The sequence below is a fragment of the Rutidosis leptorrhynchoides genome, chromosome 2 (assembly GCF_046630445.1).
Source record: "Rutidosis leptorrhynchoides isolate AG116_Rl617_1_P2 chromosome 2, CSIRO_AGI_Rlap_v1, whole genome shotgun sequence".
In the NCBI taxonomy this organism is placed as follows: domain Eukaryota; kingdom Viridiplantae; phylum Streptophyta; class Magnoliopsida; order Asterales; family Asteraceae; genus Rutidosis; species Rutidosis leptorrhynchoides.
The window spans coordinates 493,029,694-493,048,986 of NC_092334.1; positions in this window are offsets into that span (position 1 = coordinate 493,029,694).

The window sequence follows — 19,293 nt, forward strand, 5'->3', positions numbered from 1 at the left end:
ATCACGTCCACATAATTCATTCGAGGAATGTTTTGCTTGTGTCTATCTCGTCAAATATTTATAAAAGCATTTCATGTATTCGCAGTTCAAAATGTATTTCAAAAACATTTAATAAAGCAGTTGTAAAAGTAGCGCATGTATTCTCAGTTCCAAAAATGTAAAGAGTAAAAGGGAATCAAATGATCTCACAATACGATATTTTGTAGTAAAAATATGCATACGACGGAACTGAACAATGAAGAGTTGGCCTCGGATTCACGAACCTATATCATTTGTATATATATTAACACATATAATGGTAATCGAACAAATTTGTATTTTATTTGTGATATACTTTTTATATTAATAAATTAAATGTTCCATCACTTAATTAACTATATTTATTTTATATATTTAAATAAATACTTAATATTTATCATAAAAATATTAATATAGTTTTGTTTTATATATAAATTATACTTTTATATAACTATTGTTTATTTGATAAAAAATTTTTGTATTATAGTAATGATAATAATAATATTAGTAATTCATTATATTGTAACTTAATTGAAATTTTAATCATTTCATAGTAATATTTATATCTATAATCTTTATATTTGTAATCATAATAATAATATTGTTAATAATAATAATAATAATAATAATAATAATAATAATAATAATAATAATAATAATAATGAAAATAATGATGAAATAATAATAAGAGTTTTATTAATGACTACCTCAAAGGAGTAGCCCCAAAAAAAATACCCAAGTCCGGGTTTGAACCCGCGTCCCGCTAAGCCGATAATAACCTAACCAACTGCTCTGCTCGATCCTTCTTGTTATTATTTGTAACTTAAATATACTTAAACCGTAATTAACCGTCTTCTCTTTCATAAATTCAATTGACCCGAACCAAACACCTTTTTAATCACCTCCTTTATCATTATCATATATTATCGTTCATGTATCATAATCATTCTCATCATTTACACATCATCATCTTAACATAATCTAACCTTAAACATTTTCATCATCAAAATCATATATCATCTAACATCTTATATCATTATCTTCATAACTCTAATCGTAATCATAATCGTGCTCATCATCACATCATGATTATCATCTATAACATCATCACCTTCATCGTGTATCTATCATCACTATCGATGTCTTCATCTAAATAGTAGTAGCAATAGAAACAGATTACAACAATTGTAGCAGTCTGTTTTAATTTAATCGACCAGATTAGTATCGGTAATGGCCCAAATACACCCCAAAGCCCATGTTGTAATAAGTGGCCCGATAAATATCCCAATATATCACGGCCCAACAAGGTAGCCCAATCAGAAGGGAAAGGATTCGGGAACTATGTTTAATTGGTAACCTGAATCGAATGGAAGAAACATAACAAAACAAAAAAAACGCATGCTCTAGTCATCATCACCTCATCATCAACCATGTATCATTATCGCATCCTAATATCTGTAAAGACTATTTGATCAAGAATCACTTCCTATACAAAATGTGCTGTGTAACATGCTTAGTGGAACGAGGCCCATAGTAACACTTTTGTTGGCTTAGGATTCGAAAAAAAAATTATAGGGGCGATGCCTTTTTGAAATATTCCAGCGACCACTCCAATATCCATAATTCAATATCATTATCACATCGCCTTTATCATCATATCACACCTTTAATAATTCTAGTGAGGGACATTCGGTTGCATTAAACAAATGAGGAAAAAGGACACGGTTGTATAAACGAATATGGCTGTAATTACAAGTGAGGATGTTTGTTTATTAATGGTCGACTACTAAAGAAAAAGGAAGGACACTCAAGTGAGTTAAAACCAGGAAATAATATCGTTGTCTAATATACACGCATATCACCTTTCATTTTTAATATATCTTCATCGTACTGCTCATTTTCTCGAAAGGAAACAGCCATAGCAGCAGCAAGAATCACAATAGGAGATGAAATGGGTTTTTGATAGGGGTTCACAATCAAGAAGAGGAGAGAGAGATGGAGGTGATCGGGTGTTCAAAGGTGACAGTTAGTGGTGGTCTCAAAACAGGAAGTAGAACCAAAGGTAGTAGGTTTCGATAAAATAAATGGGTTCTAGATAAATATGAGTGGTGATATAGGTCGAGATTTGTTTGAGACAGAAGGATGAAACAGAAGCAAATGCAATTTCATTGGTGATGATCTTTTGATTGCTAACTAACGAAACAAGAAGGAAGAGTAATATAAATTAAGTCTCGATTGATATATGTATAGATTGAAGAAAGAAAGAAAAAAAAAGAACAGAAACGGTAATCAACAAGAAATAGATTGTGTTTGTACAATAAGGTGGTCTTTGGTGGAAGAGAGAAGCAGAGAAAGAGAGTATCAAGAAGGTTTGTTAATTGTGTTCATGCAATTAGATTTTATAGTGTAATGAATGATTTATGCTATAACAATAATTTATTACAATCGTGAATTCGACATGTAACAGATCACAGACAGGGTTCTTCAAACAAGAAGAAGAAGACAAGATAAATAAGTCAGATTATGACTTGTACAAATTCGTACGCTTTAACTGTTATTGACAGCTAACAAAATTTGTTTCTGTCTGTTTGATTTATTTCTCCTCCTCTATTTGAATTGCTGTAAGGAATAGCATTGTACATAGCTAGCTGGTAATCGAATAATTAAATTTGTAACTTGATATGATCGATTGTTGTGTAGTGACAGTGGTAGATTCTTCATTCAGGAAGAAGATGGAAAATAAAAGTAGATTCGACGCTCAACTGATTTTGTTATATTGTGAATTCTACTGGAATCAATTGCAGACAAGAAGTACAAGAAGGACTGAAGAAAATATAAAGTAAATGAATTGATGTTGATGCCCAACAGAATTTGATTATGTATCTGATTAATATCTAGCAATCTTTGTATCTTATTGAATTATTATTTCTGATTTTGATTCTATCAGATTTTTGTGGTGTATCTCGTGATTTAACTCGTAAACAATTCGAAGACAGAAAATTAGAATTCATACAATTTGATGGTAATATGAAACTGATTTGCACATATTTTTCTTTTTCTTTTCTATTTTTGTAAATTATAAATGATATAAATATATTAGCAATAATTCTAATACTAATTAATTATAATAATCTTGTTATTATTTATGAGATAATAATAATACATTTAAAAATATTGATAATAATAATAATATAATGATATTAACAATACAGATAATTTCATTAGGTTTATTAATAATTAATAATGATAATAATAATATTACTAATAATACTAATATAAATGATACTATTGGTATTACTATTAATGGTAATAATAAAAGTAGTAATAATAATATTTTTTATAACCTTTATATTTTAACTTAACATTATAAATTATTAGTTATGTAATATTTAATAATTACATAATATATTATATAATAACAATTATCACATAATTAATATATATATATATATATATATATATATATATATATATATATATATATATATATATATATATATATATATATATATATATATATATATATATATATATATATATATATATATTACAATATGGTAATATTTATATATAGAAATAATATTTGTATATATATATATATATATATATATATATATATATATATATATATATATATATATATATATAATTTATTTACAAGTACAAGTTCGTGAATCGTCGGGAATGGTCGAAGATCAATTGAATATATGAAACAGTTCAAAATTTTTGAGACTCAACATTACAGACTTTGCTTATTGTGTCGAAATCTTATAAAGATCAAGTTTAAATTTGGTCGAAAATTTTCGGGTCGTCATAGTACCTACCCGTTAAAGAAATTTTGTCCCGAAATTTGAGTGTGGTCGTTATGGCTAACAATAAAAATGTTTTTATGACGAATATGAGTTGATAAAATAGGGTTTTATCATTATTGATAAATATAAATAAAAAGATTCGATTATGTGGAGCGTTCGAGTGAAGCTGTCATAAAAGATTGAGATAGAGATTTAATTTTTGATGTAGTTACGGTGGATTTCTGGAATTCAAGGAATGAAAATATTTGAAATCTGTATAAGATTTTATTCTTCGGTAATTAAGGAATTCAGGATCCTTATTAATTAAACGCGTTAATCTGCCTCAATTACTATGTCTGATATTTCATTATAACTGGGTCTCTTCCGTTCCATTATTTTCACCAATCTTATACTTTCTTCTATTTTAAAGCTTCATGCTTTTGTTTTCTTCCTGACTTAAAGTGATCAAGACGTCTCGGATTCGTAGATCAAATCTTTGAATTTTAAATGATCATGACTAATGTTCTAAGAAAGAAATGGTAATAGTACGATTTGACTTGTTAAATTACCAGAATCACGGAAAAGACCGAATCATCAAGAGAAATATTTTCTCGATGTTTTTAGAGGTTAAGTAGAATGAAAGAGTTATGTAACATGGTACTTGATGAGGGTGTGATCTTTTGTGTACCATCATCACGTTCTATTAGAAACTCAGCATGACTTACTGTAATATAACCACGTTGGCCGGGCGTCATTATATTATATTAACTCATGCTTCAATTCCCAACACTTCTCCAGAAACCATTCATAATTTAAACTCAAATTTTAAAGAAACTTAGAAACTAAAATAGTTTCCTTTATGATGTAATATAGATAGCATGAAGAGATATATAATTTCGGACGAGAATATTTATGAAAATATCTTCAGAAATATCGAAGATATTTATGATGATATTTTGGAATTTCTAAGTTCGAAAGTTGATGAAGAAAATTTTTTGCAAGATTTTAACATGACTTCGGAGTAAGATATTCTCTAAAGATTTTATCGAATCCAGAATTACCTAGATTCTTTGAATATAGGGTTTGGTCCTTGTATTTGCCCACAGTCTCCTTCATAGTTTTGCATAATCCGCTTTTCTGTACCAAATTTTCTATCGAGCGTTCCCAACACTTCATTCTTTATCAACAAACTTTTGGCCATTTAGACCATCTACAATTTTTGCTGTTTCCTCTGCATTTAATGCTACCATAATGGAATCATCGGTTATCAATCCGAGGTGGTTTCAAGAGAATTGTGTTTTTAGATGATTAAACGCTGATGGTAATCGTCAAGATGCAAAGGATGTTTAAGATGAAATCTAGTGGCAACTTGAAGAAATGTTTAGTTTCATACGTTATAATCAATATTTTAATACGTTGTAATTGTCCAATGTTAGTAATCCAATGTTAGTAGTCCAACAGTCCGATATATAATCTTAAAATTTTTAAATATTTAAGATTAGAAGATGATGAAGGAATTTTTACGTAATTAATTAATTGGTTACTAGTAAATTTTATTTTGTCCATTATTTTCTTCATTATGCCACTTTTCAAATCTTGACTTGAATTTTGATTGGTCAAAATCCGAATATGAAGTTGAATTGGGATGAAAATGGTTATTCTTTAGTGAACGAATACGTATATCTGTGGTTGTATGTAGGATAGTAAATGACTATTGAATCGGATTTGTAGAACGTACAGTACAACTTATTAATGTGGAATCTAAATATTTCTTGGGTATTACCTACCCGTTAAAATATTTTCATCATTAACAGTTTATACAAAAGAATTTTTAATTACAATCTTTATGAAAACATATATACATATATATTTTCTTCAGCTATAATCATGGATTTAATGAGTTAATAAGACATTAAACTCATATAATTTTTGGTTTGAGCTAGAATAAGTAATCTCTAAAACTATTAGGAACCACATATTCTTCGCAGAATATTTCTTCAATGAAGTTATGGATCAATACTTCATCGTTCATTGTTGTTGGTACTCCTTGGTATCTATGGTGAATATGATGTTTATGTTCGAGGTATAGATTGTGATGTCGAGACGTGTGATGTGGATGTTGCTGTTGGCTGTGGTGATGGTACTATTAATGTTGCTGATGGTGGTACTGTTGGTGCCAGTGATGTTGCTGAAGCTGGTACATTTTGCACCATATTTTTCAAGGCTACAACTCGGGCTCGAAGCTCGTTGACTTATTACTCCGGGATGATTGTCGGTAGGAATGAGCGAGTGAATAAGGTTTTGAGATAGTATATAATCATGGTGAGATATTCGGGAAATGAGAGAGAAAATGGTATTACGAACAGGTTCGCCGGTAAGTGCTTCAGGTTCTTTGCCAAGAGGGCAATATGGTTGGTGGGAGGGATCACTTCTTCACATCTCCATTGATTAAGTTTACTTTGTACTCATTCTCAATTCATCCTGAATTTATGATGGCTAATTGGTTGACCCATTCCGGTTACACTGCTTCCGGAGCTTGAGTGGAAATCCATATAGGAATCCGAGGAACTTGAACTGGTTGCAGAATTCATATTACACGGTTAGGTAAAGGATTTTCGATATGAAATGATTTTCGGCTATCGAATGGTATTCTAATTACATAGAATATCTATATATATAGAACAAAAGATTTCGTAGATTACGGAGGGATTTACGGAATATGTCGGGCAAAATTTACAGTAACAGATACGCTAAGATGTGAATTAGCAGATACGCTAAGATATGAATTTTGTCTATACACTATTCATGTAGTCAATGCAGTAAAACGTGTCTAGACTAAGAATAATGAGCAGATAATTTCCTAAGGATGATAAGTAGGTACTTTTCGACACGAAATGATAAGCAAAACTTTTGACATGCAGACACGGTCGAAGTCTAGACTCACTAATGCATCTAAACAACTATCAGTTAGACACACTAATGCAAGACCTGGTTTACTAAGACCACTGCTCTGATACCACATGTCATACCCCGTCCTAATCCATCTGGACGAAGTCATCAACATTTGGCCCCATTGCGATGATCGACTCCAAGTAATGTCTTTAAAATGAGCAAATGCATAGCGGAAGATTTCTTTCATACCGGAGAATAAACATGCTTTCAAGTGTCAACCAAAAGGTTGGTGAGTTCTGTAGTGACCCGTCCTAATCCATCTGGATGAAGTCTTCAACAGTTGGTCCCATTGCGAGGTTCTGACCTCTATATACCATGAACGACTCCATGTAATATGAGCAAATGCATAGCGGAAGATTTCTTTCATACCTGAGAATAAACATGCTTTAAAGTGTCAACCAAACGGTTGGTGAGTTCATAAGTTTATCATAAAACAATAAAATTCATCATTTTGATAGACCACAAGATTTAAATGCTGCATGGTACAAATGGGCCCTAATTCTATACCCACCTGTAATGTACATGCGATATCTTTTAAATACAGTACACCTTTCTCGTGTACGAAATCATTTTTCATAAATCTTAGTAACCGTACACATATCTCGTCCACAAAAATAACATACACATAACCTGTGTATAAAATCATTCTCTCGATACATAACATTCACTTTTCATTTCTTTCATAGCTTGGCTTGGTAACCGACCTTAACATATAATGCGTATAATAATATCCCCAAAACAGAACATCTCGTCTGTATAATAATCATATAAACTTCGAAGTACTAAACACCACGCCCACTAGCTCTTCCGTCTATTGAACATTCTGGGTGAGGGTGTTAAACCCGGTAGCTACCTTTAGGATTCGAGTCAATTCGGCGTGCACTAATTCTCAAAATTAGTGATGTTCCCTAATTCTTAGGTTACCAAGAAATAATAGTCAGAGAAAAATATTTATATCAATTGTGGCAATTATCACGTCCACATAATTCAATGGTGGCAATTATCACGTCCACATAATTCATTCGAGGAATGTTTTGCTTGTGTCTATCTCGTCAAACATTTATAAAAGCATTTCATGTATTCGCAATTCAAAAAGTATTTCAAAAGCATTTAATAAAGCAGTTGTAAAATTAGCGCATGTATTCTCAGTCCTAAAAATGTAGAGAGTAAAAGGGAATCAAATGAACTCACAATACGATATTTTGTAGTAAAAATATGCATACGACGGAACTGAAAAATGCAGGGTTGGCCTCGGATTCACGAACCTATATTATATATATATATATATATATATATATATATATATATATATATATATATATATATATATATATATATATATATATATATATATATATATATATATATATATATATATATTAACACATATAATTAACATGTAATAATAATCAAACCCGTTTGTATATGTTAATTATATATTACTTATTTAAAATAATAATGTAATATTTATATAGTTATTATATATGTATTTGATATATTTTTATATAAATAACTTTTGGTTTGTTAAAATAATGACTTTAATAATATTAAAATAGTGTTGGTAATAATAATAATTAGATTTAATAATGAAAATATTAATTTTTGATAATAATACAAGTCATTTTATTTGTAGTAATAATAATAATGATAATAATAATATATTAAAAATAATGTTAGTTATAATAATGATAATACTAGTAATAAAATATTGATAATAATAATAATAATAATAATAATAATAATAATAATAATAATAATAATAATAATAATAATAATAAAAATAATAATAATTTTAATGATAGTACTACCTTAAGTGTGTAGCTTCCATGGTTAGCAAAAATAATATCACTACCCAGACTCGAACCCATGACCTCTCGCCTAGAGAACACTCACCAAACCAATGGACTGCTTATTACATTCTTGAAATAATTTGCAGATTTAACAATTTAACATGTATAAACCTGTTTGTTTTTCTTATTAAACCTAAAACCCAAATCATCTTTTCCTCGTCATTATAACCTTAATCATCTAATCATTATCACCATCGTAAAATCATCATGCATAATATAACGATCCCGTTAAAATCATATTATCATCACCATTTAATTAACTTAACATTATCCTAATCATCTTCCATCGTCATCATCAATACATCATCAACGAATTTGCCACTGTCATTGTTTTAAATCATGATCAGAGAATCATCCTCCTCTTATCCATCTCTTCATCTTTCTTTAATCTTAACATGATCATAAAAGAATTAGAAACGAATGTAGAGCAGAAGAGAACGACACCTAAGGCTTCTATTTTGGCTGTGATCTTCGAACAGAAAAAAATAAACAACATTAGCTGTTATTTTGGGCTATTGTTGTAGCTTATTAAAGTATGCTGCAGTTCAAAGGCCCAATTCGTGAAAGGAAGCATCCAACCCATTTTAAAGAGAAAAAAAAATATCGTAGCCCATCAATGAAAACGATTAATGTTTAGGGCCAAAGCAATTTAAATAGCTGATGGTTTATCATATGTGTCATAGCTGGAAAGTTATAAATTTGATGTGGGGTTGTGAGATAGGCAACTATCGACCATAAAGAAAAGAAAACAATACGCAATTGCAACAGTCTTTAGAAGGTAAGCTTTGGTTCAGTAATTCACTTATTCATGATTATTTGTTTATGAATAATCTTTAATTAATAGAAACAAGGAGAGCAGCTGTTGACTGGATCGAGAGAAAATATAGCGGCAAGCAGAAGCTGGGTAGAATTAGAAAAAAAGAAAACACATCAGGTACCGAAATCGTTTCCTTATTGTTCATCTTCTTCTTCGATTCTTAATATCTATTAAATGTTTTTTTATTAAAATAAACTAACGGCTGCAGAAAAAATGGTTCGATTTCAAATGGGTTGTCAAACGTGATAGGTTTTATGATTGTTTTAATAGGTGTGGAACATGGTGGTATTGAGTGGTTTCACAAGAGTGACGAAGTGGTGGTGATTTGTTTCGGTTTCAAAACAGAAAAAAAGGAGAGAGAGAGATGAACGTGATGGTTAATGGTCAACGATTTGAGAAGAGTGATGATGGTTTCAAGTTTCAAATGGTGATCACAGTGTCAGTTCATCAAGAAGACATTAAAAAAAGTATGTACTTATCTATCATGTGTGTGTATGTATATATATCTTATAGAGAAAGATATTGAGGGTGAAAGTGAATTGGTGGCGAGGATGTTGATGATTTATCTTCTCTTCGTTTATGTTTGCATTGAGATTGGATTGTGGCGTGTAACAAGAAGTCAGATAATAAGGACGATCGGAATAAAAGATGATTAAGATTGCTAACAGATTCTTGGAGTGTTCTTGTGATTTGATAAAAGTGGTAGTAAGTTGAATGTGTTAATATCCTTAAGAGATTCGTTAGTTTTGTAGCAATTTGGATCGACAAGAAAATAATCTCCCATCATACAGAAATTTGAATAAAAAAATAAAGTCTGAACATGATTTACACTGATTTGTACTAACAATTCTGTTGTTTAACACTTTAGAAGATTCAAACAAAAATCAAATACAGTGGTTGATAAAGATGTGAAACAGAATTTGATCCTCTATGTATATATACGTATTTACAAATATTTTAGATGTACATACCAGTATTTATATATATATATTTATATACTATACATATCTGTATATGTATTTAGGTATATCTGTACTTGTATAAGTGTATATTAATTATTTCTATATCTGTGTAATAATTTTTATAAATAAAACATAATAATGTTAATTATACATGTATTAATTTTTAATATTAATTTTGTTAATAATAGTGAAACTAATAATAATAATATTGTTAATAATAAAAAAAAAATAATGATAATAATATCAATAATATTAATAACACTAATCAATTTTTATATATATTAAGAATAATAATAATAATAAGTAACAATGATAATAATGAAAATGATAATAATATTATTAATACTACAATCATTTATATATAACAATTTCATATATATATATGTATATATATATATATATATATATATATATATATATATATATATATATATATATATATATATATATATATTCTACTAGTACATATTTAATTATGTTTTAGATAGCAAGTAACATAAATATATTAATTATATATATTGAAACAATAATCACAGGGTACATCTTTAATACTTTGTTACCGTTGACAAATTATGTTTAAAGTCATTATCATTCAATATACTCTCAATAATTACTTAAACATTTTTAAATAACATTTTTTAGATTATCTTAAGTTATATTTCATAATAATTAAATCGCATAATAGTTTAATTTATAATATATATTTATTTACATATATTCTTATTTATATATATACATTTCTATTTACAATTAAAGGTTCGTGAATCGTCGAGAGCAGTCGAAGGTAAATGAATTCATGAACACAGTTCAAAGTTTTTGAGATTTTAATATTACAGACTTTGCTTATCGTGTCGAAATCATATAAAGATTAAGTTTAAATTTGGTCGGAAATTCCCAGGTCGTCACAGTACCTACCCGTTAAAGAAATTTCGTCCCAAAATTTGAGTGTAGTCGTCATAGCTAACAATAATTATGTTTTCATGACGCATACGAGTTAGAAATCCGAGTTTTATCATCAGTGAACAATATAGATGAAATGTTTTGATTTTGTGAAGAGTATGAGTGAAGTTGTCACAAAAAATTGAGATAGAGAATTAACTTTTTACGTAGTCACGTTTGAATTCCGAAATTCAAGGGATTTAAAGAAAATCTTCGAAATCTAAAAGATTTGATTCTTCGGCGAGTAAGTAAATTAAGATCCCTATAATTAAATGCGGTGATCTGTCCCAATTACTACGTCTGATATTTCCATTATAAATTTACCTTTTCCATCCCATTAGTTTTTACCACTTCTATACTCAATTCTCAATTTCAAAAGATTGTGAAAATGCTTAATCCAGTTCTAATCCTTGTCCTTATCCTTATTATCGAAACATTCATTCTCCTTTTCCAACTTCCACCGGAGGAATATGTTTTTTTCTACTGCGTCCTTGGGGTTATAGTGTTTTTAATTCTTCCGTGTCTTTATGTTGCGATAAACATTGATATACACGGTTTGTAATTTATGTGTTGTTGTTGGGCTTTATATTTTTCCTTACATTTTGAAGCTTCATGCTTTTGTTTCTTCTTCCCGACTTTAAATCAAGCGAATAATGATCCAGAATTTGTAGGTATGGAGTTTTGAATGATTATAATATTCTAAGCAGAAAGGAATGTATTAGCACGATTTGATTTGTCAAATTACCAGAATCCCTGAGGATAGAACTATCAAGAATATATATTTTCTTGATATGTTTGGAGGTTAAGTAGAATGAAAGAGTTATGTAACATGGTACATGATGAGAGTATGAATAATGAACCATCATCACGTTCCATTAGAAACTCAGCATATCTTACTGTAATATAATCACGTTGGCCGGGCGTCATTATATTATACTAACCTATGCTTCAATTCCCAACACTTCTCCACAATTCATTCATAATTTATACTTAGATTTTACAGAAGTTTCCAATATAATGGAATACAGAAAACACGAAGAAGTAGATAATTTCGGACCAGAATATTTATGAAAATATCCTCAGAAATATCGAAGATATTTATGATGATATTTTGGAATTTCTAAGTTCGAAGGTTGATGAAGAAAAATTTTCCGCAAGATTTTAACATGACTTCGGAGCATGATATTCTCTAAGGATTTCATCGGATCCAGAATTACCTAGATTCTTTGAATATAGGGTTTGGTCCTTGTATTTGTCCTTGGTCTCCTTCATGGTTAGCTCAATCCGTTTTTCAGTACCAAATTTTATATCGAGCGTTCCCAACACTCCATTCTTTATCATCAAACTCTTGGTCATTTAGGGCATCTACAATTTTACTGTTTCCTCTGCATTTAATGTAGCCATATCCGAATCGTCGATTATCACTCTGAGGTGGCTTCAAGAGAATTGTGTTTTTAGATGATTAAATGCTGATGGTAATCATCAAGATACGAATGATTGTTTAGGATGAAATCAAGTGGCAAACTTGTATATCAAAGTTATAATAAGGCTAATTTGAATGAAAGTCGAAGTTGATTTGCTGGAGCAGTGACAAAATTGACTAATTTTGGAAAGGTATTGTAAAGTTATTTTCGGTAATAACACGCCAATGGATCTGGCACAGTTTTGAATTCAAAGTATGGCTTTGAAAGATGTAGGAATCTAAAAGTGATGTCTTCTGTTAAATCTTGACTTGGATTTTGATTGGTCAAAATCCGAATATGAAATTAAATTTGAATGAAAATAGTTATTCTTTGGTGAACGGATACGTATCTCTGTGGTTGTAAGTAGGATAGTAAATGATCGTTGAATCGGATTTGAAAAATATACAGTGTAACTTATTAATGTGAAATCTAAATATTCCTCGGGTATTACCTACCCGTTAAAATATTTTCACCATTAACAGTTTGTACAAAAGAATTATTTAATTACAATTTTTATGAAAACATATATACATATATATTTTCTTCAGATGCAATCATGGATTTAATGAGTTAATATGATATCAAACACATATGATTTTCGGTTTGAGCTAGAATAAGTAATCTCTAAAACTATTAGGAACCACATATTCTTCGCATAATATTTCTTCAATGAAGTTATGGATCAATACTTCATCGTTCATTGTTGTTGCTACTCCTTGGTATCTATGGTGCGTATGATGTTGATGTTCGAGGTATAGATTGTGATGTCGAGACGTGTGATGTAGATGTTGCTAAAGCTGGTACGTTTTGCACCATATTTTTCAAGGCTACAACTTGGGCGCGAAGCTCGTTGGCTTCTGCTATTATTCCGGGATGATTGTCGGTCGGAATGAGCGGATGAATAAGATCTAGAATTCTAGATAGTATATATTCATGACAAGATACTCTGAAAATGAGAGAGAAAATGGTATTTTGAACAGGTTCGCCGGTAAGTGCTTCAGGTGCTTTGCCAAGAGGGCAATAAGGTGGGTGGAAGGGATCGCCTTCTTCTTGTCTCCAATGATTTAGTAGACTACGAACCTCTCAGATGAATTGGGGATGGCTGATTAATTGATTCATTCTGGTTACACTACTTTCGGAGCTTAAGTGAAACTCCATATCGGAATCCGAGGGACTTGAACTAGTGACGAGTTCCATCTTGTATGGTTAGATAAAAATTTTTTGATATGAAATGATTCTCGGATATCGGATGATATTGTAATTACATAGAATACCTAATATAGTACAGAAGATCCTGTAGATTACGGAGGGAATTAAGGAAACGTGTCAGACATGGTTTACAGTAACATATATGATAAGATATAAATTTTGTCTATACACTATTCATGCAATCAATGCAGTAAGATGTGTCTAGACTAAGAATGATAAGCAAATGATTCCCTAAGAATGATAAGTAGGTAATTTTCGACACGAAATGATAAGCAAAACTTTTAACATGCAGACACGGTTGAAGTCCAGACTCACTAATGCATCTAAATAATTATCAGTTAGACACACTAATACAAGACCTGGTTCGCTAAGACCACCGCTCTGATACCACCTGTAGTGACCCGTCCTAATCTATCTGGACGAAGTCTTTAACAGTTGGTCCCATTGCGAGGTTCTGACCTCTATATGCCATGAACGACTCTATGTAATATGAACAAATGCACAGCGGAAGATTTCTTTCATACCTGAGAATAAACAATGCTTTAAAGTGTCAACCAAAAGGTTGGTGAGTTCATAAGTTTATTATAAAATAATAAAATTCATCATTTTGATAGACCACAAGATTTAAATACTGCATGGTACAAATGGGCCCGAATCCTATACCCACCTGTAATGTACATGCGATATCTTTTAAATATAGTACACCTTTCTCATGTACGAAATCATTTTTCATAAATCTTAGTAACCGTACACATATCTCGTGCACAAAAATAACATACACATAACCTGTGTATAAAATCATTCTCTCGATACATAACATTCACTTTTCATTTCTTTCATAGCTTGGCTTGGTAACTGACCTTAACATATAATGCGCATAATAATACCCCCAAAACAGAATATCTCGTCTGTATAATAATCATATAAACTTCAAAGTACTAAACACCTCACCCACTAGCTCTTCTGTCTAGTGAACATTCTGGGTGGGGGTGTTAAACCCGGTAGCTACCTTTAGGATTCACGTCAATTAGGCATGCACTAATTCTCAAAATTAGTGATGTTCCCTAATTCTTAGGTTACCAAGCAATAATAATCAGGGGAAAAATATTCATATCAATCGTGGCAATTATCACGTCCACATAATTCAATGGTGGCAATTATCACGTCCACATAATTCATTCGAGGAATGTTTTGCTTGTGACTATCTCGTCAAACATTTATAAAAGCATTTCATGTATTCGCAGTTCAAAATGTATTTCAAAAGCATTTAATAAAGCAGTTGTAAAAGTAGGGAATGTATTCTCAGTCCCAAAAATGTAAAGAGTAAAAGGGAATCAAATGAATTCACAATACGATATTTTGTAGTAAAAATATGCATACGACGGAACTGAACAATGCAGGGTTGGCCTCGGATTCACGAACCTATATCATTTATATATATATTAACACATATAATTAACATGTAATAATAATCAAACCCGTTTGTATATGTTAATTATATATTACTTATTTAAAATAATAATGTAATATTTATATAGTTATTATATATGTATATTTGATATATTTTTATATAAATAACTTTTGGTTTGTTAAAATAATGATTTTAATAATATTAAAATAGTGTTGGTAATAATAATAATTAGATTTAATAATGAAAATATTAATTTTAGATAATAATACTAGTCATTTTATTTGTAGTAATAATAATAATGATAATAATAATATATTAAAAATAATGTTACTTATAATAATGATAATACTAGTAATAAAAATATTGATAATAATAATAATAATAATAATAATAATAATAATAATAATAATAATAATAATAATAATAATAATAATAATAATAATTTTAATGATAATACTACCTTAAGTGTGTAGCTTCCATGGTTAGCAAAAATAACATCACTACCTAGACTCGAACCCATGACCTCTCGCCTAGAGACCACCCACCAAACCAATGGACTGCTTATTACATTCTTGAAATAATTCACAGATTTAACAATTTAACATGTATAAACCTATTTGTTTTTCTTATTAAACCTAAAACCCAAATCATCTTTTCCTCGTCATTATAACCGTAATCATCTAATCATTATCACCATCGTAAAATCATCATGCATAATATATCGATCCCGTTAAAATCATATTATCATCACCATTTAATTAACTTAACATTATCCTAATCATCTTCCATCGTCATCATCAATACATCATCAACGAATTTGCCACCGTCATTGTTTTAAATCATGATCAGAGAATCATCCTCCTCTTATCCATCTCCTCATCTTTCTTTAATCTTAACATCATCATAAAAGAATTAGAAACGGATGTAGAGCAGAAGAGAATGGCACCTAAGGCTTCTATTTTGGCTGTGATCTTCGAACAGAAAAAAAGAAACAACAGTAGCTGTTATTTTGGGCTGTTGTTGTAGCTTATAAAAGTATGCTGCAGTTCAAAGGCCCAATTCATGAAAGGAAGCATCCAGCCCATTTTAAAGAGAAAAAAAATATCGTAGCCCATCAATGAAAATGATTAATGTTTAGGGCCAAAGCAATTTAAATAGCTGATGGTTTATCATATGTATCATAGCTGGAAAGTTATAAATTTGATGTGGGGTTGTGAGATAGGCAACTGTCGGCCATAAAGAAAAGAAAATAATACGCAATTGCAGCAGTCTTTAAAAGGTAAGCTTTGGTTCAATAATTCACTTATTCATGATTATTTGTTTATGAATCATCTTTAATTAATAGAAACAAGGAGAGCAGCTGTTGACTGGATCGAGAGAAAATATAGCGGCAAGCAGAAGCTGGGTAGAATTAGAAAAAAAGAAAACACATCAGGTACCGAAATCGTTTCCTTATTGTTCATCTTCTTCTTCGATTCTTAATATCTATTAAATGTTTTTTTATTAAAATAAACTAACAACGGCTACAGAAAAAAAATGGTTCGATTTCAAATGGGTTGTCAAACGTGATAGGTTTTATGATCATTTTAATAGGTGTGGAACATGGTGGTATTGAGTGGTTTCACAAGAGTGACGAAGTGGTGGTGATTTGTTTCGGTTTCAAAACAGAAAAAAAGGAGAGAGAGAGATGAACGTGATGGTTAGTGGTCGATGGTTTGAGAAGAGTGATGATGGTTTCGAGTTTCAAATGGTGATCACAGTGTCGGTTCATCAAGAAGACAATAAAAAAAGTATGTACTTATCTATCATGTATGTGTATGTATATATATCTTATAGAGAAAGAGATTGAGGGTGAAAGTGAATTGGTGGCGAGGATGTTGATGATTTATCTTCTCTTAATATCCTTGAGAGATTCGATTGTTTTGTAGCAATTTGGATCGACAGGAAAATAATCTCCCATCGTACAGAAATTTGAATAAAAAAATTAAAGTCTGAACATGATTTACACTGATTTGTACTAACGATTCTATTGTTTAACACTTTAGAAGATTCAAACAAAAATCAAATACAGTGGTTGATAAAGATGTGAAATAGAATTTGATCCTCTATGCATATATACGTATTTATGAATATTTTAGATGTACATACCAGTATTTATATGTATATATTTATATACTATACATATCTGTATATGTATTAAGGTATATCTATACTTGTATAAGTGTATATCGATTATTTCTATATCTGTGTATTAATTTTTATGAGATTGGATTGTGACATGTAACAAGAAGTCAGACAATAAGGACGATCGGAATAAAAGATGATTAAGTTTGCTAACAGATTCTTGGAGTGTTCTTGTGATTTGATAAAAGTGGTAGTAAGTTGAATGTGTTAATATCCTTGAGAGATTCGTTTGTTTTGTAGCAATTTGGATCGACAGGAAAATAATCTCCTATCGTACAGAAATTTGAATAAAAAATTAAAGTCTGAACATGATTTACACTGATTTGTACTAACGATTCTGTTGTTTAACACTTTAGAAGATTCAAACAAAAAGAAAATACAGTGGTTGATAAAGATGTGAAACAGAATTTGATCCTCTATGTATATATACGTATTTATGAATATTTTAGATGTACATACCAGTATTTATATGTATATATTTGACTTAATTACACGGATGGTACTTGTGGTTTGTCAAATCTTGCAAATTTAGTCACTATGGTTTTTTTCTTGCAAAAATAGTAACTGTGGTTTCTAAAAGTTACACATTTAATCACTCACGCTGACAGACGTTAGCTTTGTCCGTTAAATGTCAGTCACATGCCAAACATGAGAGGGCATTTTAGGTATTATAACAATTCCTTTGTCACTTTCTTCATTCCCTTCATCTTCAAAAACCTGCAAATGCAACTAAAAACATAATACAAAATAAATCAAGATCAAGATTAAAATTAAAAATCTAACTAAATCAAAATCAAAAACAATTTTCTAACAAATTAAAGTACACCATCGAGTAGATCAAGAGCATTGAAACAAATAAAATGAACCCCAAATAAATTAATGCTAGTGAAACTATGCACAAACAAAATCAAAATTAAACCATAATAAAACACTAAATAAAAAATCCTTATCATTATAAGCCTGAAACCAAATCGAGATAAACTCAAAATTATGTTCAAATGCAATTTCATCAAAATCACGTCACTTTCATAGCAATTAATTAAATTTCTAATAAGTCAAAAACAAAATATCTGTACATAACAAAATATTAAATTGCAACATTTATATTTTTGATTTCTTGATTTTGATGACCCCATTTCATATAAATCGAAAAAAGATCTAGATCTGCATCTGCGGTGGCCGATGCTATCCCCGTCGAAGGCGGAAAGCACAATCGGACCCCGAATATGGTTGTCGACACCACTTTAAATCGAATGAAGATCCTGGATCTGTGTTTCTGGCTACAATGATGAACACGATGTAATGCCAGCGATTTAATTTTTAAAATCTAAATTTGAACACGATGAACACGATGAACATCAATTTTGGGGATGGGGTTTGAATTCAAGTTTCAAGAACATCACTTCCGGCGATCAAAGAACGATTAGTGGCTGAACATTACTTCCATTCCACTGATTCTGGTTCATCATGGATCTGTTTTTAGATCTGGAACTCCGGTTGATCATGGTTATGTTTTCAGATCTGGAACTCGTCTTCATGATTAACACAATCACAACAATTGAAATTATAAATTTAAAAACGAAGCTGTCGATTAGTATACAAAGATGGTTGTGGGTTTCATACACAAGGATGTCTTCATAAAGTACCTCCGCTACCAGAATGAAAAATAAAATGTTATATGTAATTGGTTTTAATTG